Here is a 10,711-nt window from a genome sequence, read left to right as displayed (position 1 = left end):
GTTACAGGGTGTATAAAAAGTGTAGCTCCCAATAAATTCCGACCGCTACTATATTAATTCTGTCATTTTTTTTTATCTTAAATAAATAATAAAGCTTGATAAAGGGAACTGTAACTAAACTAAGGTCAAATCGACCAGTTTTGAGCTCTTGGATTTTGTACTCAATGGCTTGGTTGGTTATAGGGTGTATAAAAAGTGTAGCTCCCAATAAATTCCGACCAGTTTTGAGCTCTTGGATTTTGTACTCAATGGCTTGGTTGGTTATAGGGTGTATAAAAAGTGTAGCTCCCAATAAATTCCGACCGCTACTATATTAATTCTGTCATTTTTTTTTTCTTAAATAAATAATAAAGCTTAATAAAGGGAACTGTAACTAAACTAAGGTCAAATCGATCCGTGAAGAGAGAAGGAAGACAGCCTAGGAGAAACCAAGAAAGAACCTCATCTGTTTAGGATAAAATCTGCCGGACCAAATCGACCCGTGAAGAGAGAAGGAAGACAGCCTAGGAGAAACCAAGAAAGAACCTCATCTGTTTAGGATAAAATCTGCCGGAAATCTAACCCACCCACGACCTAATAGCACTTACTATGCAAGCTACCCTCCAAGCTAAACAAAAAGAAAGAAAATAACAAAAATATTAATGCATCGTCCGGGAATCAAACCCGGGTCGCCCGCGTGGCAGGCGAGCATTCTACCACTGAACCAACGATGCTGACGAATAAGGTGCATCAAATCGACCCGTGAAGAGAGAAGGAAGACAGCCTAGGAGAAACCAAGAAAGAACCTCATCTGTTTAGGATAAAATCTGCCGGAAATCGAACCCACCCACGACCTAATAGCACTTACTATGCAAGCTACCCTCCAAGCTAAACAAAAAGAAAGAAAATAACAAAAATCTACTGCATCGTCCGGGAATCGAACCCGGGTCGCCCGCGTGGCAGGCGAGCATTCTACCACTGAACCAACGATGCTGACGGATGAAGTGCATAAAAATAATGAATATCAATGAACTAGTATTTACTTACCTGAAGTCTCTTTACCTGAGTGAAAGTAGGTATCTCTATGAAGATGAGACTATCCGAAATAATGAACGAACGAACCGAGTTCCAAGTTTTTATTTCAATACTTGGTAAACCCAACCTCAGTCCTCAGTGGTGTTTCAGTGGTTTAACGAGGGGGACTTGAGATCTGAAGGCTGCATGTTCGGGTCCAATGCAGAAACTTGATAAAATGCGAGGTATACTCTGGGAGCGATATTTTGTGACAAGCATTCATGCTTAACACAATTAGCCCGTGCAGACGTGCACATGCAGACCGTGTACACTGTAGACTCTTTCGCTAAGACTTGGTCTCGAGAGACCTGCACTCTCTAAGGAGTGTACCAAGTTCGTAGAGTATAGTGTACGAGTACACAGGTGATAGAGAACTCTATCCAGAGTATAATAGGTAGAGCACTCTATGACCTGTGTACATTACTCTACGAACTTCCTAGACTCTGTACTCTGTAGCCGTAGAAAGTGGTCTAGCGAGAATAACGCTTGCGAAAGTGTACAGTGTATCGTCACCTTAATACTTATCAGTTGTACGAGGGTTTTGGAGTCACCCTATATTTTTTACCCGCTCATAAAAGCTATCTTCTCATCTTATGCACAACCAGGCTTTACCTAGTTACAAGCTTACAGGTACTTTCTAAAGTTCAAACTTACTTTCTGCTTCCACTCTGCAAATCTGCACTATGCAAGAGGTATATCTTTATGAAAGTATATACATATCTCTATGCAAGTGTAGATAATTATATCTACCTATAAACCTAAGGTATGTAAGTTGTATTATTTCGTAGCCTGAAGCCCTGTACAGGCGCTACGATTTTGGAAATTCTCGGAAGCCAAAACTATATACAGGCGGCCACAGACGTTCAGTTATAATTATGTATTATAACTTATAATTAATGTAAGTATTAGATAAGTACAGTTTGTCGTAAGTTTTAACTGAAAGTCTCGTTTGTGGCCGTCTTTACCTATCTACCGAGATAGATATGACTATAATATAGGCAGCAGGCAGTGTCAATCTACCATAGTGTAAATAACGCTGAAGTCACGGGTTTTCTCCATCAATTCCATCATTTAGGCACAAAAATCACTCAACCAAGGACGTAATTTCAATATGGAAAACCGCCCACACCGCCGTTTTGCCGTCAGCCCCCGTGAAGTTTGTGGCTAAACGCCCCGATTTCCACGAATAGCCTGACAACGTGAAAGTCGTTTCACCAAGTCACCGTTCAGAGGTTCACCGCATCGAGCGGTGCTGATACACCACCGCCGACGTGGTGCGGTTGTTACGCCGTTTGATAAATGATGTTCCAACAATTCAGCTTCGTGTCCCTCCCCCTCCCGTGAAATGTTTCCCGTTGCTTTCTTCTCCTCCTTCTTCATTTCTCATCTCTCCCATTCTTCCCATCCTATCTCCCATGGAGTCTTCTTCTTCCTCCAATTCTTTCATCTCCCGCATTGTTTCGTTTCAACTATACGAGTAGCATCACCACTAACTCAACGGGGTATTCTTTTGTAATTAATTGTTTTTCATGTAGTTACCGGGTGGTCGCGGTGGATGTACTGCATTCTCCCAACTCGGAGGACTTTGGTTCGGGGTAGAGGGGTTCAAAAGACCTTACAGATCCTATATACTTCCTAAGGTTATCATAGGTTTGGCTTTACAGACGATCACGCTCCAATGTGAGACAGGCCTTACGAATTGTACGTGATGAGCTTTCATGTAGTCCAGGGAACCGATCGCAAGATCTTCTCCAAATTCATGAAGGAGTTTTCCAGATATCCAGAACGAGGAAGAACTTTGTACAAAATCTGAACAATGTTTTCGCCGCAGTGTTCTGTGCGTTACTCGTTAACTTTTTAGAGAAAACAAGTCATTTGTTAGTTCCACCCCTTAAAATATTCTCCCCCATTTTGGCTCTCTAGAGCCCCCCACCATTCCTTCCATGGAAGCTCTCTACATCATCCCCTCCTCCACCTCCCCTCTCCTCATCCTCATCCTCCCTCCCCTCTCCTCCTATATTATCTGTTTCCAATACGCTGTCGAATGGTTCAGGAGATAGAGCGATCAGTGTGTGAATATGAAATGTGAATGAGTGAATGGATCTTGATTTTATAATATAAGAAGAAAGATATAAGATATAAACCTGCATCAAATTTGGCAAACATACTCTGGTCCTTTCGAAGACACAGTACGAAATACACAAGTACCTATTTAGTAGATATTTTCAGAATCAATTTTTCAGAGTCCTGGTGTTAGTTTTGGAGATTTCTTTTCTTTGTTGTCAGGCTAAGATGTTTTGGAAGAGATGAAGTAATATACCTATATAGTGTTTACTAAAAGTCTCACGTTGATCAGCGTTCAGCTCAAACGATTAGAACAGTTTACCTCGGGGTCTACACTCTCATGTGTGTTTGTTTACTTCTGAGAATACTTGGAGACTGAGATCCAGATCAAGGTTGAATAAGGCTTTCAATATGTATCCAGTTTGAATAACGCCATCGCTAGGCGAATTTTTTTCAGGGTTGTCTACCTACTTTGAGGGTGGTAAAATCTCTAAGTACCTAGCTTTAGAATCAATTTTTCAGAGTCCTGGTGTTAGTTTTGGAGATTTCTTTTCTTTGTTGTCAGGCTAAGATGTTTTGGAAGAGATGCAGTAATATAGTGTTTACTAAAAGTCTCACTCACGTTGATCAGCGTTCAGCTCAAACGATTAGAACAGTTTACCTCAGGGTCTACAATCTCATGTGTGTTTGTTTACTTCTGAGAATACTTGGAGACTGTGAGATCCAGATCAAGGTTGAATAAGGCCTTCAATATGTATCCAGTTTGAATAACGCCATCGCTAGGCAAATTTTCCTCAGGGTTGTCTACTTTGGGGGTGGTAAAATTTCTAAGTATCTTCACCGCATGATGAGGCTTCACATTCATTATGAAAACCCTGTATGGGTTCTTGCCCATAACATGTCCTGTTTATCGACACCGGCAAACAGTATTCCATTATTTATTCCACAAGAAGAGGTGAAGGTGTTATGTGTGTGAGTTTATGGAGATCTTATATTTCACGTCTCTTGTTGCTGTGGTTGGTGTGGGTGTTGTTTTTCTTTTGTCTCAAAAACTCTAAATGGTATCAGGTTGTTATGTGTGTGAGTTTATGGAGATCTTATATTTCACGTCTCTTGTTGCTGTGGTTGGTGTGGGTGTTGTTTTTCTTTTGTCTCAAAGCTCTAATGGTATCAGGCTTTCACTATCCTGGCTCCATCACAATTGAACAGTGGACCTTTTCTTTTCATTCATGGGCCTTTTTACTTTCTTATTTTCTCCCAAAATCGTTTGATTTGACATCAATGGTTTCACGAGATCCAAAACACAGAGTGAAATCATTTCTCTTATCTTTTTATTTTGCACAGAATTACACAGAAGAATCGCATGGCATACTAGAATATTACCAAACCTTGTGTGTCTTTAGTTCCACTTTTCTAATCTTTCAGTCCCATTTTCGTAAGCTTCTTTACAATGTGATGGAATCCTATGAAATCTATGAGGCGTAACGTCTGTTAGTAGCTTGCTACTTTAATACCTACTTTTTTTTTCCTTTAAAGCGCTTTAACACTACGTACAGTAGGTCGTTCGCGCTGGGTACCTACTTTGCTCTACTGACAGAAAATAGCAGATACTTTTAGCACCCACCACTTATCTTCCTCCTTTAGTGAACAGTAGAAGTAGAAATTACTGAGACAAAGATCCTACTAGCAGTAGCAGTTCAGTGAACAGTAGAAGTAGAAATTACAGAGACAAAGAGCTCGTACGGGGTCATGGAACTGTAGCCCTGTGGGGGAGGTCTAACACAACTTTCTTATGGAGTAGGTATTTTCATTCTCAAATTCTTGGAACTATGCAGCTCATCTCCGTAGAATTCTCGGAATAATTTCACACAATCTCATTGGGTTATTATACTGTTTTTCTCATAATCTCAGAATAATTATTTTCACGTAAGAAATAAGAAATCACATTACCAATATGTTAGTATGTTCGCCTGAAATTTCATTTATTTAATAAGTCTCTCGCTTCTTTTGTTACAGGTAATGAACCCGAAAGCAGGAATGATAACTCATGTATCTAGATTCTAGAGCTCTGTTCGTAAGTTGGAATGATATTTGACAGCTGTGATGGCATTCGTGTTAACACACCTAAAATCCCTTTAAATCATGTGCCGATGCTGGTCCAATAACTTACCCTTCCAGTCAGACACACTATAACGTTGCTTCACTTAAATGTTCTTTCCGAAGCTTATCGATATCTTGGTTGTGGCTGGAGGTGGTGGGAGGGTTGGATCATTAAGATTTCCATTAACTCCCGTATAAAATGTTCTTTCCGAAGCTTATCGATATCTTGGTTGTGGCTGGAGGTGGTGAGAGGGTTGGATCATTAAGATTTCCATTAACTCCCGTATAAACTAAATATCGGGAAAATATATATAAATTTAAGTGCCCTCAATAAACCTTCCCCAGTATCACCTTATTGAGGGAATTTTTATAGCGCGCTTAGTTTTTTTATTCGCCAGTCAATAAATGTAAAAGGTACGAGGTATTACCGTTCGGTTGCGAATATTACCTTTATTTAGAACAAAGTAATAAAGTAACTCGGGGGAAAATAAAAACCGGGGGAGTTTTTAATTTGAAAATGCTTCAGTTTGGATTTCATTTCCGCTGATTGGGATGCGATGGTTTGGATGGCGAATGAAAAAGAACACCTGAATTCTGCTGAACAATAGTATGGACGGGGATTTATGTCTTGTTCCGCTGTAAACGTGCAATTAGGAAATATTTTGCACTCGTGTATTCAAATACATTTTTTTTTTCCAAAGAGAAGCGCTTTTTTGTCCTGCTTGCATGATTGCTGAACGGTATTGGGTATTGGTGGTATTCTGTATAGTAATGTTGGTACCATTAACGAGGTCAAATAGCTATCCTGGATAACTGAACAGATAAGGGGCAAATAATGAAGTTATTCGACGGTTTAGCAAAATTCTTTACATTCCGTCAAGCGATTTTTATACAATACCTACATAGGTACAATGACGTGTTGCTGACAGTTTTTAAGACGAAATTTGCTGAAAGTTCTTTTTACTATAATGGAATTATCGTTGATGTCGTTCAAAATTGTCTCCTTCTAAATTCAAACCCTCATCAATTCCACAATACAGATTGCGCCACTGACGGGCAAATGATTATATCCTTCTAACTGGACTAATAAATTAGCCTGTCTGGAAAATACATTATTTTTTCAAAGAGAAGCGCTTTTTTGTCCTGCTTGCATGATTGCTGAACGGTATTGGGTATTGGTGGTATTCTGTAGTAATGTTGGTACCATTAACGAGGTCAAATAGCTATCCTGGATAACTGAACAGATAATTGGGCAAATAATGAAGTTATTCGACGGTTTAGCAAAATTCTTTACATTCTCTCAAGCGAATTTTCATACAATACCTACAAAGGTACAATAACGTGTTGCTGAGAGTTTTTAAGACGAAATTTGCTGAATGTCCTTTCTACTTTACTGGAATTATCGTTGATGCCGTTCAAAATTTTCTCCTTCTAAATTCAAAACCTCATCAATTCCACAATACAGATTGCGCCACTGACGGGCAAATGATTACATCCCTCTAACTGGACGAATAAATAGCCTGTCTGGAAAATGCATTTCGAGCGATTTTTATACAATACCTACATAGGTACAATGACGTGTTGCTGACAGTTTTTAAGACGAAATTTGCTGAAAGTTCTTTTTACTTTAATGGAATTATCGTTGATGTCGTTCAAAATTTTCTCCTTCTAAATTCAAACCCTCATCAATTCCACAATACAGATTGCGCCACTGACGGGCAAATGATTACATCCTTCTAACTGGACTAATAAATTAGACTGTCTGGAAAATACATTTTAGTTCTTTTTCGAACGTTTTGTCTGGCTGAATTATAGCGATGTCGACAGACAGTCTTCTAAGCGCAACATCTTTCTTGTGTTCAACTATTATACAGGGTGCCCACAAAATGTATAAACCCCTTAACCACTTGTCAATCGCTAACCATCAGTTAACCTCTCTCATAAAGGTTTAATGGGAATTATGAAAAATGACGAGAAATTTCCCTTCCCCTCTCTCTCTCTTGTCTGTCTATCACAAACGTCTTTTATCCCTATTTCTCTTTACCACTCACATTCTCTATCTCTCTCTCTCTCTTTATCCCCTCTCTTTGTCTTAATCTTTCTCCCTATTAGAAAGTTAAGAAACTTAAATTTTCGGAAAAGCTACCTGCGCTATGAAAATTCTCAGAATTCTGCAATTCCCAAGTAATATTCCTCAAACTTGGAGTTCTGTGTGGAATTTAAGCATTACGAGAAAGTTAAGAAACTTAAATTTTCGGAAAAGCTACCTGCGCTATGAAAATTCTCAGAATTCTGCAATTCCCAAGTAATATTCCTCAAGCTTGGAGTTCTGTGTGGAATTTAAGCATTACGTTTTCCAATTATATCAATAATACGAACTCCCTTGACAATAGTATGCTCATATTGTCATCTATTTCCATACCATCTATTGTTTCATCAAATTTTATAACGTACCAAGGGAATATAACAAATATAACATTCCCAATATTGCATTTAACGAATGGTTCTGTTATAGGTGCAGCCCACATTGTCATACAGAGTGGATTGGAATCTATTTGACCGATTGAAGTGATGTCTAAGTTGTCATTGTCACTCAACGCCTTTGCATGTAGTCTCCCTATTTTTTCTGGATCTTTACCTCTCTCTCTCTCTCTCTCTTTCTTCTTCTCCTTCTTTCTCATCTGACAAAATCTCTTTCTATTATGTATGAATTTTATGTGATGTTTCCATTTCTGTAGGGAGAAAAAAAAATGTTATGAAGACTTTTGAGCTTACAGTTTTGTCAGCATTTTTTCGCTCTCTATTTATCTCTCTTGTATAATATGTACATAAAAGAATGTATGTATGTAATGTACATATCCCAAGAGAAGAAGGAGAAGAAGAAGAAGAAGAAGAAACTGTGAATTCCGTTGAACAATAATAAAAGAAGTGAGAAAATGCAAATAAAAACTATTAAAAGCATGTTTTTCTCTCTCTCTCTCTCTCTCTCTCTCTCTCTCGCTCCCTCTGCCTCCCGCTCTCTCTCTGTGGTAAAATGAACAGAGATTTCCCCAATCTTTTCGCATCCAAAGACTAGAAATCTCGAGGGGAAGAAGGAGAAGAGGAGGGGGAGAATTTAAAAGGGAAAGCAAGGGGAGAGAATTGTAGATCTAATAGGAAAAAGAGGAGGGAAAAATCTAAGAGGAGGAAAAGGGGGAGGGAGAGCTCCTTTGGGGTTTTTCTAATTTCCTTAAACGTCACAAGAAATTTTCCTTGCTCGCAGGATTCGTTTGATTTACGATTAGAATAAATAAAAATCCTCGGGCGCCTTTTTCTTTTGCCTGCACCTCAGGCATTGTTATGTACACTAGGTATGTAGTCTTATTAGCATATCCAACCTCATCCGTGTAGTGGTTAGCGCGGTGGCCTTTGTTTCTGGATGTTGCTGTTTCGAGTAGGTAAAGGGCGTCATAAAATGTATCAATATGTAGGAAGTTCACCCGTCAAATCAGTTTTTAGCCCAATAAAAGGCCCAAAAGTGCACGTTTTGGACCAACATAGTAACAAAAAGGTTCATATAAAAAAGTTTACTAAAGATCGGGCAATTTTATTGGGTTAGTGGGACTTCAACATGGTATAGATATAGAGTGTAAGATTGGGGACATGAACATGAGATTTCGATATTAATTGCCTATTAGTGTGTTTTATTTTAATTTGTATCCCGTTATGCGGGATAGTAGGTTCATCTACAGCAGTTATTATATTAGCTGAATATTGGATAATGATGTTGGGGTTTTAAACGATATTCAGGGTAGACTTTTGGAATGAGGTTCTTTTTGAGCTCCACCTAACCCTATTCTTCAGTTTCTCTGATCCTCTTTCGTTCAAAATGAAAGACGAATACTTACATTGTGACAAGGGATTTTTTTCTTCTAAAAATAAAATGATAATAATAAAATCACTTTGCTTTCTTTTTATTGTTTGCTTTCTAGTCAGGTTAGACTCCCTCCAAGTTCTTAGGTTCGAGTTCCTCCAGGTTCTAATTTAAGCTTCGTTCTCGGAACGCCTGGCTTTTCATCTACAGCAGTTATTATTAGCTGAATATTGGATAATGATGTTGGGGTTTTAAACGATATTCAGGGTAGACTTTTGGAATGAGGAAATTCTTTTTGAGCTCCACCTAACCCTATCTGGAAACTGGAAAAGTTCAGGTTTTATAGGTTTTATATTATATTGTGTAACTTGAAATACAACGTAATACCTACCTACTGTGTGTTGTCGATGTTGTGTGTTGTTACGGGCGTCTATATAATAGGCGTCTATAGGTACTTATTTCAAATGATGTAGCAAATGAGCTGCAGAGAGTAGAGCAAATGATGTAGAGTATGTAGAAAATCTTCTCCAAAGACAAGTCAAAAGTCAATCAGTCGAAGTACTTACAGGTAGGTATAGTTAGGTGGGTACCTAACATGTAACATGATTCTTCAGTTTCTCTGATCCTCTTTCGTTCAAAATGAAAGACGAAAAATAAAATAATAATAATAATAAAATCACTTTGCTTTCTTTTTATTCTTTGCTTTCTAGTCAGGTTAGACTCCCTCCAAGTTCTTAGGTTCGAGTTCCTCCAGGTTCGAATTTAAGCTTCGTTCTCGGAACGCCTGATGGCTTTCTTTTATGCTCCTCGCTCTTCGATTTTGGGACAGTAAGACCATCGCGCCGTTATACTTAACTCTATAATCTCTTAAAAATAATATAAAAAAAAACTCCAAAAATAAATTTGTTATTATTTTATTTTTCGTTGGGAAATTATGTAAACGCAGACAGCCGTCTTCAGAGAAGAAAGTGGAAAGCTAAAATAAATAAAAATAATGCTGTGTTTCCCACTGTTTCTTTCTGTTATTATACCCACCACTTTGGTGCTCGTTGCAAGCATAACAGTTATTTTTATCTTTTATGTCTGGAACAGCTCCACTTTTTCTTTTGCCTGCACCTCAGGCATTGTTATGTACACTAGGTATATGTAGTCTTATTAGCATATCCAACCTCAGCCGTGTGACCGTGTAGTGGTTAGCGCGGTGGCCTTTGTTTCTGGATGTTGTTTCGAGTATAGGTAAAAGGCGTCATAAAATGTATCAATATGTAGGAAGTTCACCCGTCAAATCAGTTTTTAGCCCAATAAAAGGCCCAAAAGTGCACGTTTTGGACCACCATAGTAACAAAAAGGTTCATCCAAAAAAGTTTACTAAAGATCGGGCAATTTTATTGGGTTGGTGGGACTTCAACATGGTTTACAGTGTAAGGTTGGGGACATGAACATGAGACATGGGCTGTGTGACAAATTGAGCTTAAACCACCATGTAGAAAGTTAAGAAACTTAAATTTTCGGAAAAGCTACCTGCGCTATGAGAATTGTCAGAATTCTGCGATTCCCAAGTAATATTCCTCAAGCTTGGAGTTCTGTGTGGAATTTAAGCATTACGTTTTCCAATTTGATCAATAATACGAACTCCCTTGA

At 38.5% G+C, this 10,711-nt stretch overlaps 2 non-coding genes across 2 annotated transcripts; both read right to left on the bottom strand.

Annotated features, from left to right (window-relative positions):
- Positions 1 to 642: 642 nt before the first annotated feature.
- Trnag-gcc lies at positions 643 to 713 on the bottom strand. The gene has a single exon. It is a non-coding gene; the product is annotated as a tRNA-Gly (tRNA).
- Positions 714 to 901: 188 nt separating this feature from the next.
- Trnag-gcc lies at positions 902 to 972 on the bottom strand. The gene has a single exon. It is a non-coding gene; the product is annotated as a tRNA-Gly (tRNA).
- Positions 973 to 10,711: the final 9,739 nt, after the last annotated feature.

This window comes from Diaphorina citri, unplaced genomic scaffold, assembly GCF_000475195.1.
Source record: "Diaphorina citri unplaced genomic scaffold, Diaci psyllid genome assembly version 1.1 scaffold2526, whole genome shotgun sequence".
NCBI lineage: Eukaryota > Metazoa > Arthropoda > Insecta > Hemiptera > Psyllidae > Diaphorina > Diaphorina citri.
Note: the sequence above shows the minus strand (reverse complement) of the source record. Positions and strands in the feature narration are given on the sequence as shown.